Source organism: Lissotriton helveticus, chromosome 3_1, assembly GCF_964261635.1.
Source record: "Lissotriton helveticus chromosome 3_1, aLisHel1.1, whole genome shotgun sequence".
Classification (NCBI taxonomy): domain Eukaryota; kingdom Metazoa; phylum Chordata; class Amphibia; order Caudata; family Salamandridae; genus Lissotriton; species Lissotriton helveticus.
Genome location: NC_136061.1, coordinates 837,026,991 through 837,039,724, shown reverse-complemented (window position 1 = coordinate 837,039,724; position 12,734 = coordinate 837,026,991). Strand labels below are relative to the sequence as shown.

The 12,734-nt window shown below is 43.8% G+C and overlaps 1 protein-coding gene across 6 annotated transcripts in view; it reads right to left on the bottom strand.

Annotated features, from left to right (window-relative positions):
• Positions 1–12,734, bottom strand: part of LOC144823006 (gap junction alpha-4 protein-like) — a 144,757-nt gene that overhangs the window by 37,317 nt on the left and 94,706 nt on the right. Inside the window, exon 1 of one of the 6 annotated variants that reach the window (XM_078681117.1) lies at positions 3,932–3,950. The exons of the other annotated variants lie outside the window; for them this stretch is intronic. The gene's annotated coding sequence lies outside the window, so the exon portion shown is untranslated. Of the gene's footprint in view, positions 1–3,931; positions 3,951–12,734 lie in introns of those variants that run through there. 6 annotated transcript variants of the gene reach the window in all.

Genomic DNA, 12,734 nt, shown 5'->3' with positions numbered 1-12,734 from the left:
GATTAAAGAGCCAGGTCTTAAGTTGTTTCCGAAAGGACCATAAAGATGGACTGGCTTTAATCGTTGGCGGCAGAGTGTTCCACAGCTTGGGGGCTGAAACCAGGAATCTTCTATCGCCCCATGAGACCGTTTTTGTCCGGGGTATAACAAGATCACCTGAACAAGATGACCGTAGCGTTCTAAGCGGACGATAAGGGATCAGATTACGGACAAGATGTGCTGGTCCTTGGTTATGCAACGCTTTATACACAATGCACAGGGTCTTGAACTTTATCCTGTTTTTAATGGATAACCAATGCAGCTCTTTGATGGTCTTAGAGGCAGAGTGATATTTAGGGATATTTCCCAAAAGCCTCGCAGCAGCGTTTTGTATTGATTGTAACTTATTCAAGACTCCCTCCTGTGCACTGAGAAACAGGGCATTGCAGTAGTCCAAGGTGGACAGCACAAGGGATGTGACAAGAGTTTTTCCGGCTTTATCAGGAAGGAAAGGGAGGATTTTTTTAATTAGCTTCAGCTTATAAAAGGCTGAAGAGGTAATCTGGTTGACATGTGGATGGAACGTGAGTCGATCATCAAAGATGACTCCCAGATTCCTCACTTTGCTGACAGGCTGGGGGGGGGGGAGCCTAGAGAGGAAGGCCACCAATTAGATGACCACTCAGGTGTTAATTGTCCAAAGATAACTACCTCTGTTTTATCAGAGTTTAACCTTAAACAATTAGAGGCCATCCAATTTCCTATTGCCATCATGCCAGCTCTAAGGTCACCTGCCACTTTATGGCCATTGTTCTTAATGGCTAGAACCAGCTGGGTATCATCAGCATAGGACGTAAGGCTCATCCCATAAGCCCGAATGACATTGGCTAAGCCCGACACATAGATGTTAAAAAGTGTCGGGCTTAGGGATGAGCCTTGAGGTACTCCACATGGCAGTGACATAGTGGACGATTGAAATGGTCCCGTTGTAACCACCTGAGTTCTGTCAGCTAGGAAGGAGGCCAGAAGTTTACTGGCCATCCCTTGTACACCCATGCCCTCGACACGGTCAATCAGGGTAGTATGATCGACCGTGCCGAAGGCTGCAGACAAATCATGTAGTATCAGAACTGCTGTACCCCCAGTGTCACGGATGAGTCTGATGTCATCAGCTGCTTTAAGTAGAGCTGTCTCATTCCCATGACACTGGCGGAACCCAAACTGAGTTTCGTCAAGTAGCTGGTGTTGTTCCAGGAACGCGGATAGTTGTTTATTCATAGCTTTTTCAGCTATTTTGGCCAGGACTGGTAGGTTGGCTATAGGTCGGTAGCTTTTGGGTTCATCCTTGTCCAAATATGATTTTTTTAACAGAGGTTTTATGATGGTTCTTTTTAAACTTTGGGGGTAGATACCTGTTTTAAACATGGCATTGCATATAGAGGTTATGGCCGGGCTAATTTCCTCTAAGACTGGCATTAGAACTTTGACAGGACAAGGATCAAGTGCTGAACCTGATCTAATTGTGATAATTATGTCCCTTGCCTGGGCTTCTGAAATTTCGACAAATTGAGTGAGCGTTGGACCAGCCTGTGTATTGAATGTACTCTCAGAGGATTTTTTAATTTTGGTGGCAAATGCAGCATATATATCATTAACTTTGCTAAAGAAAAACTTGGCCAATGTGTCACAAAGGAGTTGCGATGGGGGTGGGGTCAAGTTAGGGGAATGACCAGCTAGTTGTTTTGCAGTTTCATACAAAATTTTATGTGAGTTTTTTGCGGTTTCAATTTTATGACTAAAAAATGATTTCTTGGCTTCATCAATCATTTGTTTATATTTAGCCACCGTTTCCTTATATTTGATTTTAGCATCTTCGGCATAATCTTTCCGCCAAAGCCTTTCATTTTGTCTACATCGTTGTTTCTGCTGTCTTAAGGCAGCTGAGTACCAGGGGGCTGAGGGAGTAGATCTGTTCCGGGATATTTGCTTAGTGGGAACCAGCGAGGATGCAGCTGCATCAACCCAGTCATAAAATTGAGAAGTAGCTGTGTTTGGGTCCTGTGATAAGGAAGGCCTGGAAGCTACTAATAAGGTTTTAAAGTTAAGGCTATCTATATCGTTCCATGCCTTGAAAGTTTGATTAGTATTGATGAGTTTCGCAGGGACAGCTGATTGATAAGGGTTAAATGATGCCATGATGACATAATGGTCTGACCAGGTGACCGGAAAGGTTTGGGTTACAAAGAGGTCGTTAGAATTGGAGAATATGCCATCCAGAGTATGGCCCCTATCATGTGTGGGAGATTTAACCATAAGAGATAGACCAAATGTAGTCATATCCCCAAGGAACATGGCAGTATCCTTGTCATCTGGGTTATCAAAATGGAAATTAAAATCTCCAAGGACAGTGAAAGAGCTGTCAAGAGCACATGATTCCAGAATGGCTCTTAGCTCAGTAATAAATCCTGTTCTTAATCCCAGAGGACGATACAGAAGGATCCCTTTGAAGTTGTCAGATGGAGTCAATTTGACAGAGAATTGCAAAGCTTCGCATGATGGCAAGGGTATGGTGTTGGTTGCGACCGTGAAAGAGTCACGTGCAACAAAAGCTATTCCCCCACCTCTCCCTCGTGGTCTATCCAATCTGTGGATGGAGAATCCCTTTGGGACCGCGATAGCAATATCTGGGTCAGATGAGTTGTCCATCCATGTTTCTGTCATGAACAACATGTCTAGGTTGTTGTCTTCCATTAGGTCGGATATGTCCTGGCGATGTTTGCCCAGCGAACGGACATTTAGGAGTGCCATTTGAAAAGGTTTGGAGGGCAGAGTCTTGGATTTGTTAGGATGAGGTATGTGAGGACTAAGTATCTGCCGCTGGCAACATGGGCAGGTTAGAGGTGAGGCCGTATCAAGATGTATCGGATCTAACATAATACAAGACTGCTGTATTAAAGGCCGTAGACCCTTAAGCGTACTTGACGTGTATGGACCTGGGCGGACAGAGTCACATGGGTCAAAAGGACCAGGGGAACTGGCCCTCGGCCCGGGCCAGGCGCGGACGGGCGCAGACGGGCCCGCCTTTGGCGCGCCTTCGGCGCGCCCGCTGCGCCCGCCCGCTGCGCGGACGGTAAAGCCTCTTGTTTATAACCGTCATTAGAATGGGAGGAGAGGGGGCGGTACCAGCGAGCAGCTAGACCGCCACCTTCCCCATTCCAAGATGGCGCCTGAAATGCGGCTGGAATCGGCGTGGCGATGTCCAGAAGGCGATGGTAAAGGAGCCTTGGGCGACGCTAATCTCGCACCAAGGTGGGGGCCAAAGTTAGATAATATAGCTTTTAAAAAAGCTGAAATATTAAAAGATCGCTATTTTTCAATTCAATAACGAAATGCTCTGCAAAGTAAATTAAAAGCGCGCAGGTAGCGCAGAGAACCCCCGGCTTCCGCCTCAAGGGTGAAAATTCTATCAACAAACAAACACCTCGAGGGTGGAGGCAAGCACCCTTTTGTATCCGGGGAGGGCGGGACCAGCGAGCAGCTAGACCGCCACCTTCCCCATTCCAAGATGGCGCCTGAAATGCGGCTGGAATCGGCGTGGCGATGTCCAGAAGGCGATGGTAAAGGAGCCTTGGGCGACGCTAATCTCGCACCAAGGTGGGGGCCAAAGTTAGATAATATAGCTTTTAAAAAAGCTGAAATATTAAAAGATCGCTATTTTTCAATTCAATAACGAAATGCTCTGCAAAGTAAATTAAAAGCGCGCAGGTAGCGCAGAGAACCCCCGGCTTCCGCCTCAAGGGTGAAAATTCTATCAACAAACAAACACAGATCAATAACAATTTCATTGTGAATAATCAGAAATTAAAATGTTTCGATTAGGAAAATATGAGACTCATTTAAACATTACTAAGTCTGTAGAATGGTTAGTGGACACTTCGACCACTAATCTTACCCTAATACACCTGCTGGCCACTCTGAAGACCACTACCCATTCCACGTCTGCTGCTCTGCCATGGTCAGCTGCCCCCTCTTTCTTTCTCTTATTTTTTCTCCCTCGGTCATTCTTGCTGCTCCTCACTTGCTGAAAATCGTGACTTCAATAAACTGCTTTGACCCTCTATTTCCTCTACTTTCCTTCATGTGTTTCCCTGTGAAATGGATCCAAAAAAAGAAAAAAAAAAAAACTTTTGCTGGGAATGTCTTTTTTTAACATTTTTCTGTTCCAAAGTGCAGCCTTGGGACAAAGAGAAACAAGCATTTGCAATGCAATAGGCCTCGCATTTGGAAAGTTTGAGCTATTGGTATTGTAAATGACAAATTTTTTATTTATGTGTTGGTTTTGAAAATAGCAAAATTAATAGCTTCGTCATTTACAATGCCAATAGTTTTAACTTTCGCAAATGTGACACCTATAGCATTTGTAATGCAATATGTGTTGTATTTACGTGACTTAGATGTATTGATATTATAAATAAAAATGGCTTATGTTTTGTAAGTGCAGTGATAATTTAAAGAAACTAGGCTATTGCTGGTGTTTGTAGGCTGGAAGTATTCAGCCAAAAACTCAGCAGTTCACATGTTCTTCGAATGTCCATTGGAATATACATGTTGGGGAAAAGGTATTTATTACAATTAATGAAATTCTCGTGATTCAGTTTTGGTAAGCTTTCTTGAGCATTTTCCTAGGAAATTTATCTTATAAATTTAGTGGGTCTTCGGAAATTAGGAAACTACTTGGTTTATTAAGAATGCTAGCTTTACAATGTATTACTACTATCGGAAAAGATGCTACTAAATCTAAATTATCTTCTGTAGCACGGCGGTGTGCTAGCTGTCATAATTACAGATTGGCTTGCTTGCACACTTCTTCCTGGAGGTGAGCAATCAAATAATTTAATTTATGAGTTCATACTTATCTAAGGGTAGTGTTCCCAAGGTTCTTAAATCACCAAAGAAGGATACTACGGAAGCTCGTCGACCCCACAAGTGTTAGGAGTTCCTTTTCCTTAAATTCAGATTACACTTGCATATACAAAAATTGTTTATGCTCACTACATTCTTTTTTTGTTTATGCTCACTACATTCTTTTTTTGTTTTTTACTAAGTCTTGATTTTTCACTATAGCTGTGTAGTTTAGCATTTTGGACTTCCTCTAATATTCACACTGGTTTCTTTCCCTTTCTGTATACAAATAAAATGAAAAGGAGAAACAAAAGGCTGTTATTTTAACTTCTGCTGACACATTGAAAAATATAAAGATTGTATGTATTCATACTATGTCATCCTTTGAGATATAGTGTATTACACAATGTTATTTACGTACATGCATTCGCTTATCACGCATTCATTGTTGTATTGCTGCACATTTAGATAAAATGTATTAATTTTTACATAAAAAATTAAATTGGGCGCAGTGCTACCAAGGGGAAGACTGGTGGCATGCCATCAGCGGGCACGAGTGTTATTTCTGACGGCGTCAGAAAAAGTTTAATTTTACCTCGCACCAAGAACAGAACACCTTTTACAGCCATTATGATCAAGTGCAGCGAGTTTTTCTTAAACCGTGTGTCCTTGTTGTAACAAAGGCACCTTCCCTAGATCATGGCATGTAATTGAAACCAGGTCCCCATACATACTTCCTGCACCATGCGATCTAAGCATATCTTTGGGAGTCCTCGAGAGAAGTGAATGCACTTATTTAAAACGAGATATATGTTGCTGGTGACATCGCCGAAAGAAGTTTTTAGGGGCAGGGGAGCGGATCCCTTTGAAGCACGGCCTCGCAGCCATGAAAGAAGTGTGAACAGCAGGGATGTAATTAGGAGGGGGGAGGAGAAGTGGAGAAGTGAGGCCGAGCACGCTGGGGAAGCAACAGATGGCTTTGATGTGGACCCGCGAGGCTGGCGGATGGAAAGGGCGTGCAGCAGGGGGCGGAGCGGGATCGAAGTGAAGCTGCTGGTGGCAATGATGCGAGGCAGGCGGAGGGCGCTGCCTGCTCCAAGAAGCCTTAATATGCAGGGCCTATACAACTTACTGGAGTAAGAGGGCCACTGCCCTTGTAGCATGGGGGCTGCTTCTGGGAAACATGCAGAACTATAGACAGACAATATGAAAGAGGGTCTGTAGTCTTGCGTTGTAGGCTAGGGGATATGGGAAGTTCTTGTTAGAAGTAGCTGCTACGGGGCATTAGTGATATTGTTGTTCAGAATGCATGTGTACTAAGTACTGTATACTGTGTTATTCTTTTGTTAATGCGGTGCTTGCAGCTGCTACGGGGCACTAGCGATCACACCAAGGGCGGGGGTGCAGGCAATATAGTTTGCGGAAGGGTGGCTTAAGGAATGCAACTTCCCTATTTACGAAACTATCCTCTACACAAAGTCACAGGCATGGGACCTCTATCACAGACAGACGTTGATCAGTAGGTGTAAGGAGCGGTACAAAAGTAATAAAACGGCTCTAACAAGCAACATGAAAGGACCACGCTAACAATTTGAGACCCTGTTCTGTTGCGCAATCACTCACACAAGACTGCAGGGCACGCTTGAATAAAGCACCGAACAAAATATATTTATACTAAAATAGCATTTATTTGCAAGGCTGCTCTGTGTTATCATTCTACCAGTGTTAATGAGCGTAAATTTTCTTTTTAATTTGTAATGTAATATTACGTGATATTGTTTGTGCTAGCGAGGGTTGCAAAGGCGGGTGATGGACTAACGCTGCTTGCTCTAAGAAGCTTTAATGTGCAGGGCCGCAGACCACTTAGCGTGCAAGGGCAGAAGGCGAGGAAGAAGAATGGGAGGGTGGAAGGGTGAAGATAAAGATGTCTCCTTGCTGAAAAGCAGATAGTTGTTGTTTCACGGGCGAGGAATGGGACGGAGAGGGGAAGAGGGGAGATAAAAACATGCGGAGGATTGGGAGGGACTCTGTGAGAGGGTTTGAAGCTGGCGTGTGAGTGTAATGTACCGCTTTGACCATGTCCCAGTGCATGCCGGGAGGAGCCGGTGAGGGTCCGCGCCGTGATGGGACGGAGTTGCATAGATGAATTACAACGCTCTGCTAGTGCTACTCCCCCGTTTATGCACCTCTCACCTAATTAACGTAAAGTGCTGCACTGCATGACTGGCTCCTTGGGGCAGGAGAGACGCAACGATCGGGGCAAGCTGCAATGTGAGGGAACAAAAAAAAACAGTCGCAATACAAAGTCACAGGCGTGGGACCTCTATGATAGACAGACGATCAGTGGGCGTGAAAATGGTACCGGGAAAAAAACAAACGGCGCTAAGAAGCAACATGAAAGGACTGCGCTAAAAATTCAAGACTTTGTTTCCTTGCACAATTACTCACACGAGACTGCCATGCACGCTGCAATAAAGCACTGAGAAAAAATGTTTACACAAAAATAGCATTCATGTGCAGGGCTGCTCTGTATTATTATTCTACTAGAGTTAATGAGCTTTAGTTTTCTTCTTCGTTTGTAGTGCAGTATCACGTGCTATTGTTTGTTCTAGCGAGTGTTGCAAAGGCAGGTGAGAGACTGGCGCTGCCTGCTCCAAGAAGCCTTAATATGCAGTGCCTAGACAACTTACTGGAGTAATAGGGCCACTGCCCTTGTAGCATGGGGGCTGCTTCTGGGAAATATGCAGAACTATAGACAGACAATATGAAAGAGGGTCTGTAGTCTTGCGTTGTAGGCTAGGGGATATGGGACGTTGCTGGTGACATCGCCGAAAGAAGCTTTTAGGGGCAGGGGAGCGGATCCCTTTGAAGCACGGCCTCGCGGCCGTGAAAGAAGTGTGAACAGCAGGGATGTAATTAGGAGGGGTAGGAGAAGTGGAGAAGTGAGGCCGAGCACGCTGGGGAAGCAACAGATGGCTTTGAAGTGGACGCGCGAGGTAGGCGGATGGAAAGCGCGTGCAGCAGGGGGCGGAGCGGATCGAAGTGAAGCTGCTGGTGGCAATGATGCGAGGCAGGCGGATGGAAGCACGTGCACGGACACATGCACTCGTCGAAATCCGCCGCCTGGTTTAGCTTTCCTGATCCAACCCTATAATTCTCCCCTATCCATTCCTTGTGGAATGGGATAGGCAAGACCTATAAAAGGTTCAAAAATACGAAAAATAAACACATTACCATCACTTTACAAAGTTTGCCAGGGAAGGGCTACTTTCGTTTTCTCGTCTCTTTTAAACAGTATTGTTTTCCTTGGGTGGGGAAGTGCACCATTCCTGGTGGTACTGCAATACCTGGTTGATGACTGGAGTGGTAAACGTTTAATGTGATGCTTATCAGCGTTTTTCCTTATTTTAGTCTATAAAACAAGTGTACTGCAGCTCTGTGTTCAGTGTTTAGGTCTTTTTAAACCATCCTGCTCTCATTGTGTAAGGATATACACAATGGACATTGAAACCTGTCCCTTTCAGGCACTGTGGTCATGTCCTTAACTTTTCAGGTAAAAACACTCACTGATTTCCGACTAATGAGTGCAAAAGTGTTAGGGTAACTAAGTTGTTCTGTTTATGTTTCACATGCTTTTCTTAATCCTGCTTTCTTTATGAGGATTTGCTTTTTCAAGGATGTTCCTTTTTTTTTTTAGGCAGCATATTACTTCTGTCAGGTGCATAATTTAAATAGTCGCATTTAGGTATTGATAGCGGGGAACAATTGGGTTGTAGCTGACGAGAAGTGGGAGTTTCTCTCAGTGGTACAGTATGGGGTTCAATGGGGGAGAGGAAGTGGTACTATGGCCAGAGCTGCCGAATTTGGATCTGGGGAACTAGGTTCAGCCTTCATGAACAGTCCACCAGACCCATCTGAGGGAACACATTCCCATGCCAGACATTAGAAGGCCCAGCTCGACCTTAGAAGCCCTGGTGTCTTAGCACCTTGAAGGCCTGTCTAACACCATCCATACTGAAGTTCACATCCAGTCTTGCGGGCAGTCCTACGAAGCAGCAGGCCCTAGAGCAACAGTGACTCCGTCACGGAGGTGTCAGAACCCTTGAGGCCAGTCTGCCTCACCCATTGGTACCTCCATTGGCCTGGTTTCAGCAGGAATAGTGAAACTCACCAGGGATCAGCAATGCAGGATTTACAAAACACCAAACGAAGGGGCATATTTACAAGAGAATGTGTAGTGTAGTTCCTATTATCCCAATAGGCTCTGCGCATTGGAATAATATCTTCAATAGTATAGACCAAGGGCAGAGGTTAACTAGGTCTTCTACCGACGATATTAGACTTAAAGTTTTGTGTTTGCCAGCTAGCTCAGAGTTCACTAGAAACTTTCTCGAATAGGCGAGGAGGATTTTAACCTCCCTGGATAGACAAGAAGGGATTTAGTTTCTGACAACCATAGAACATGACAACTTTGCTCTCCCCTAATCAAGAGTGTATCTCTAGAGTCGTGTGAAAACAATAGACAACTTATTTTACTCAGTCAGTTCAGTGCATTCTTAGTTTCACCAGATTGTAGAGAAAAGGAAGAGACTGGCGTGTTCAATAAAAGATGTTATTTATTGATCAGTCTCTTTTCTCATACAAGAGAAATGAATCGCTATTATTGTAATACTTATAGTTAAGTAAAGTGCATACAGTAAAGACAGAATTATAAAATAATACTGTAAAAGCATTGATATGGTTTCTAAGCCATATGATACTTTAAAATGGATAAAATAGATACATACATATATACATTTGACTAATCATACTCAACTGGTGCTTCTAACCACGCCTACCCCAGTGTACCTGACCTAAGCCTAATACGTGGGCGGGAGTAGATAAGTAGCAGTTTAAGTTAAGTTTGTTTGCCAAGGGACTGATTCGAGAATTCTCTGCAAGGGGTTATTCAGTTCTGTACCTGAGATCTAGAATGATGGAGGGCTGGTATCTCTTATCCCAGGTCTTGATATTCCAGCTGCCTGCGAGGGCTGCTTGGAAGCGCCGGAGCTGGATTTCTCAGCAGGAGAAAGGCAGCGTCTCGTTCTCAGCGCGTCAGGAAGGCGGGGCAGCGCCTGTGGGCTTCGCTCTCTGCTGGGCTCCTCGGCACGTCTCGCTGCTCCGATCTCGTCACCACTGCATGTGTTTGCTTAAGGCAATGTCGGTAATATTTATACCTGAAAGGTGCCGAGATTGACGTAAGGATGGACATATATACGTCAATAAGGATGTCATATGAACGGGCTCGTTCACACATTCTTTTGCTGAAGTTCTCTGTGAAATCAAAACAATGGCTATGGGAATTTCCCAGGTCGCTGTAGGTTTGATTTGTTTTGAGAACTCCGTATGCCTTATCAGGGGCTGGAGGAATATCGCTTGTCTAATTAGATGGCATGCGTTATGACCTAATCAGATAACGCGCTTCTGTGCCGTGGTGTGGCTTAATCAGATAACGGTTTTTGCACCGTTAGATGGCTGCTAGTTAATTATTAACCAGACCAGGGTCAGGAATAGGGGAATCGATACAGTACCTTTAGGAATACATCACACCCACTCCACGTAGACTATGTCCATATTTACAAATCTAGGCATAGTGAAACCAGTAGCGTTTGTGTATATCGTACCACCCCAAAATACATTCATATGTATCCTGAAAATTTTGAAACATAATCACATGTACTATCACGTGTACTATATGCACAAGCAGTCTAATAATGCTAAACATATAACGCATATTTCTAAATTCAGCATGAATAAATGCGAAAACCACACATGAAATGGCTCTTAATACAGAAAAAAAGTGCGAGACCAGTTCATCACAATCATAAAGTAATGTATAATAGTGCTAGAGGATAGCGAATGTCTCGTGACTACCTAAAATAGAAATTTAGTTCTCTAAGAATAATGTCTACTTTAAGCAGAAGATAAGTGTCCCAAAAATCGTAAATATTTTTGAATTGGGAAAAAAAGGTTCTTGCAGTCTGAAAAACTGATGAGAAAAACTTTTCATATCGCTTTTTAAATGTTGAAGGCCAAATTCAGGATGTAGGGAACTCCGAGTGCTAGTTTGCTCAAAGTTATTCCTGCTGCTCTGGTGAAAACATCATATCATTTAGACTGTTGAAAAAACTGTCAACAGCTTCTTGCGTAAGTTCCACTAATTCGGAAAAGGTTGTTACCATGCATTCATGAGCCTGAGCATGATTGCCTCCATTGATGTTTTGATCAGCATAGCTGACTGAAGGTCGTACCTGATCGATGCTGCTTTCATCTTGTGCTTCACTACCCCTCAATCGTAGTGGTGAAGTCTCCACGAATGCCGTCATCAGGATTGTTAGCCGCTGGGGACAGCACAATGCATGAGCCGTTACCGGACCCAACAAGGTATCTGCGTCCATTGGCACATCTGATTGTAGTGCCAGACAGGTGTCCAACACGCATTCTTCGCCGCATAGCAAGCACCTTAATACAGGCATAACACAACTTTGCCACATTGGTCTAAATGAAAGAGACCAAGTCATGTTCAGGTCTCTAAGCTGGGATAGTCCAAGGATTTTAGTTACCCGGTCCCGGTAGCCAATGGCTAGGATCATTTCTTCCCTTGTCGCAGGTGTTTTGTCTGTGACATGGTTTGCCATAGCGAAATAACAGGATCAAAAATAGAATACCCGCTACTAGTCCCAAAAGGAGTGGAAGTCCGCCAAAAATGGAATGGACAAAGTCTGGAAAAATACCCAGGATGGCTTTGAATGGAGTTAAAGCACCCGAAAACACTGCTTTAAATACACTGGAGACACCAGTGGTATCAGAAATATTTAAGATTTCATTCAGTATTTCTGCGAAATGTATGGGGGAATTAGTTGATAATAATGAATGAATCTCTTATGTTGTCCTTGCAACTTGGAGATCATACGTTTCTTTTGATGACGTGAGCCTGGTCGGCGTCTGTAGGAGCACAGTCTTCATTCTGCTTAAAGTATCTATTCGAATAGAAGCAATTTTCAAATCGGGCCATAACCTTGCCTCCCTGTCTGGAGAATCGTTCGGGAACAATACTCGTTCACAGCACATGACCTTCCTAGTCACGGTTATGAGATAAGGTTTTCCGGGCAGCAAACTACAACATCTGCGATTCACTATTAGAATGTAACTCCCGTTCGAGAGTCTCCTAAAGAATGGTTCTATTTGTGTTGCAGGTGTGCCTAGCTGGTAACATGAAAGGTTATTTGAAGTCCCTTCTCAGGCTCCATGCAAGCTAATACCCTGACACAGAAGTGTACCACTTAGTGATCTTGCACAATTATTGCCACTGAGAAACACTTTCTGGCCTTTATTACTGACACATTCGTGTGTATAGGGCAAGTTCCATATTGACTTAATGTACCCTTTACCCAACCTTTCATACTGGCCTGCCTGTATATATTTTTGGCAGAATTGAAACTGGAAAGTAGTTATCGGAATATGTATTATTCCATGTATTATCCATTCAATGACAGGTCGTTCTGACATTGTCAATGGTAATCTCTCAAGTTTTTCAATGCTCAGAATTGTATAGTCAGCACCCTTCTGTGCCAAACTGATTTGTTTATCAGTAAGGTTAAAGATATTAAATAATGACGTTGTGTTGATTAAACGCCAAGGCACATAGCCAGAACGCAGATTTTGTAACGTCCAGCCAAGCTGCACAATAGAACGCAATTGGGACTGACCGTGTTGTAACATCAGTAAGTCTTGCGATATTATATCGATTGCTGAAGACACAATGCTGTCCAGAGAATATATTCTGGAGGACAGAGTCATTAACCCATTGTCCA